Here is a 4,271-nt window from a genome sequence, read left to right on the forward strand (position 1 = left end):
GGTGAAAAGATGAAACCATTTCCTCTAAGATCAGGAACAAGACAAGGGTGCCCACGCTCACCACTATTATTCAACATAGTTCTGGAAGTTTGAGCCACAGTAATCAGAGAAGAAAAAGAAATAAAAGGAATCCAAATCACAAATGAAGAAGTAAAACTGTCGCTGTTTGCAGATAACATGATACTATACAAAGAGAATCCTAAAGATATTACCAGAAAACTACTAGAGCTAATCAACGAATTTCGGAAAGCAGCAGGATACAAAATTAATACACAGAAATCTCTTGCATTCCTATCCACTAACAATGAAAAATCAGAAAGAGAAATTATGGAAACAATCCCATTCAGCTTTGCAACAAAAAGAATAAAATACCTAGAAATAAAGTTAACTAAGAAGACAAAAGACGTGTATGCAGAAAACTATAAGACACTGTTGTAAGAAATTAAAGAAGATACAAACAGATAGAGAGATATACCATGTTCTTAGATTGGAAGAATCAACATTGTGAAAATGACACAAAGCAATCTACAGATTCAATGCAATCCCTATCAAACTACCAATGGCATTTTTCTCAGAAGGAAAACAAGAATTTTACAATTTGTATCGAAACACAAAAGACCCAGAATAGCAGAAGCAATCTTGAGAAAGATAAACTGAGCTGGAGGAATCAGATGCCATGACTTCAGACTATACTACAAAGCTACAATAATCAAGACAGTATGGTACGGGCACAAAAACCGAAATATAGATCAGTGGAACAGGATAGAAAGCCTAGAGATAAACCCAAGCAAACATGGTCACCTTGTCTTTGACAAAGGAGGCAAGAATATACAATGGAGAAAAGACAGCCTCTTCAATAATTGGCGCTGGGAAAAGTGGACAGCTACATGTAAAATAATGAAATTAGAACACTTTCTAACACCATACATAAAAATAAACTCAAAAAGGATTAAAAACCTAAATGTAAGACCAGACACTAAAAAACTCTTAGAGGAATACATAGTTAGAACACTCTATGACATAAATCACAGCAAGATGCTTTTTTTTTTTTTTTTGCGGTACGCGGGTCTCTCACTGTTGTGGCCTCTCCCATTGTGGAGCACAGCCTCTGGACGCGCAGGCTCAGCAGCCATGGCTCACGGGTCCAGCCGCTCTGTGGCATGTGGGATCTTCCCAGACCGGGACACGAACCCGTGTCGCCTGCATTGGCAGGCGGACTCTCAACCACTGCGCCACCAGGGAAGCCCACAAGATGCTTTTTAACTCACCTGCTAGAGTAATGGAAATAAAAAGAATAACTAAACAAATGGAACATAATAAAATTTAAAATCTTTTGCACAGTAAAGGAAACCATAAACAAGACGAAAAGACAACCCTCAGAATGGGAGAAAATATTTGCAAAAGAAGCAACTGACAAAGGATTAATCTCCAAAATATACAAGCATCTCATGCAGCTCAATATCAGAAAAACAAACAACCTAATCCAAAAATGGGCAGAAGACTTAAATAGACACTTATCCAAAGAAGACGTACAGATTGCCAACAAACACATAAAAAGATGCTCAACATCACTAATCATTAGAGAAGTGCAATTTAAAGCCACAGCAAGGTATTTCCTCACACAGGTCAGAATGGCCATCATCAAAAAATCTAGAAACAATAAATCCTGGATAGGGTGTGGAGAAAACAAAGGAACCCTCCTGCCCTTTTGGTCGGAATGTAAATTTATTCAGCCACTATGGAAAACAGTATGGAAGTTCCTTCAAAATCTAAAAATAGAACTAACATACAACCCAGAAATCTCAACACTGGACATATACCCTGAGAAAACCATAATTCAAACAGAGTCATGTTGGGACTTCCCTTATGGTGCAGTGTTTAAGAATCCTCCTGCTGCGACAACTAGGAAAATGGCGAAAGAGTAAGATGAGGAGATCACCTTCCTCCCCACAGATACATCGGAAATACATCTACACGTGGAGCAACTCCTACAGAACACCCACTGAAAGCTGACAGAAGACCTCAGACCTCCCAAAAGGCAAGAAACTCCCCACGTACCTGGGTTGGGCCAAAGATAAAAGAATAAACAGAGACAAAAGAATAGGGACGGGACCTACACAAGTGGGAGGAAGCTGTGAAGGAGAAAATGTTTCCACACACTAGGAAGCTCCTTCGCGGGCGGAGACTGCGGGGGGCGGAGGGGGCAAGCTTCGGAGCCGGGAAGGAGAGCGCAGCAACAAGGGTGCGGAAGGCAAAGCGGAGAGATTCCCGCACAGAGAATCGGTGCCGACCGGCACTCACCGGCCGGAGAGGCTTGGCTGAAAACCCGCCGGTGCAGGCAGGGGCTGGGAGCTGAGGCTCTGGCTTCGGTCGGATGCCAGGGAGGAGACTGGCAGCGTGAACACAGCCTGAAGGGGTTAGTGCACCACGGCTAGCTGGGAGGGAGTTCAGGGTAAAGTCTGGACCTGCCGAAGAGGCAAGAGACTTTTTCTTCCATCTTTGTTTCCTGGTGCGCGAGGAGAGGGGATAAAGAGCGCTGCTTAAAGGAACTCCAGAGATGGGCGAGAGCCACGGCTAACAGCGTGGACCCCAGAGACGGGCATGAGACGCTAAGGCTGCTGCTGCTGCCACGAAGAAGTGTGTGTGCAAGCACAGGTCACTAACCACATCTTCCTTCTGGGGAACCTGTGCAGACTGCCACTGCCAGGTTCCCGGGATCCAGGAACAACTTCCCTGGGAGAACGCATGGTGCACCTCAGACTGGTGCAATGTCCCACAGGGCTCTGCCGTCGCAGGCTCGCCCCACACTCCAGGCCCCCCCTTCCTCCTCGGCCTGAGTGAGCCAGAGCCCCTGAAGTAGCTGCTCCTTTAACCCCGTCCTGTCTGAGCGAAGAACAGACGCCCTCAGGCGACCTACACGCAGAGGCGAGTCCAAATCCAAAGCTGAATCCTGGGAGCTGTGTGAACAAAGAAGAGAGGGGTTGGGTTGTTTGTTTTTCTGTTATTGAGCTGCATGAGCTGCCTGTAAATTTTGGAGATTAATCCTTTGTCAGTTGCTTCATTTGAAAATATTTTCTCCCATTCTCCGTGTTGTCTTTTAGTCTTTTTAATGGTTTCCTTTGCTGTGCAAAAGCTTTTAAGTTTCATTAGGTCACACTGGTTTATTTTTGTTTTTATTTCTATTTCTCTAGGAGGTGGGTCAAAAAGGATCTTGCTGTGATTTATGTCATAGAGTGTTCTGCCTATGTTTTCCTCTAAGAGTTTCATAGTTTCTGGCCTTACATTTTGCTCTTTAATCCATTTTGAGATTACTTTTGTGTATGGTGTTAGGCAGTGTCCTAATCTCATTCTTTTACGTGTATGTGTCCAGTTTTCCTAGCACCATTTATTGAAGAGGCTGTCCTTTCTCCACTGTACATTCCTGCCTCCTTTATCAAAGATAAGGTGACCATATGTGCGTGGGTTTATCTCTGGGCTTTCTATCCCGTTCCATGTTCTATATTTCTGTTTTTGTGCCAGTACCATAATGTCTTGATTACAGTAGCTTTGTAGTATCGTCTGAAATCGGGGAGCCTGATTCCTCCAGCTCCGTTTTTCATTCTCAATATTGCTTTGGCTATTCAGGGTCTTTTGTGTTTCCATACAAATTGTGAAAACTTTTTTTCTAGTTCTGTGAAAAATGCCAGTGATAGTTTGATAGGGATTGCATTGAATCTGCAGATTGCTTGGGGTAGTAGAGTCTTTTTCACAATGTTGATTCTTCCAATCCAAGAACATGGTATATCTCTCCATCTATTTGTATCATCTTTGATTTCTTTCATCAGTGTCTTATAATTTTCTGCATACAAGTATTTTGTCTCCTTAGGTAGGTTTATTCTTAGATATTTTACTCTTTTTGTTGCAATGGTAAATGGGAATGTTTTCTTGATTTCACTTTCAGATTTTTCATCATTAGTGTATAGGAATGCCAGAGATCCCTGTGCATTAATTTTGTATCCTGCTACTTTACCAAATTCGTTCATTAGCTCTAGTAGTTTTCAGGTAGCATCTGTAGGATTCTCTATGTATAGTATCATGTCATCTGCATAGAGTGACAGCTTTACTTCCTATTTTCCGATTTGTATTCCTTTTATTTCCTTTCATTCTCTGATTGCTGTGGCTAAAACTTCCAAAGCTATGTTGAATAAGAGTGGTGAGAGTGGGCAACCTTGTCTTGTTCCTGATCTTAGTGGAATGGGCAGAAGACCTAAATAGACATTTCTCCAAAGAAG

The sequence above is a fragment of the Delphinapterus leucas genome, chromosome X (assembly GCF_059928025.1).
Source record: "Delphinapterus leucas isolate spDelLeu-1000000601 "Yukka" chromosome X, BTC_Dleu_Yukka2, whole genome shotgun sequence".
NCBI lineage: Eukaryota > Metazoa > Chordata > Mammalia > Artiodactyla > Monodontidae > Delphinapterus > Delphinapterus leucas.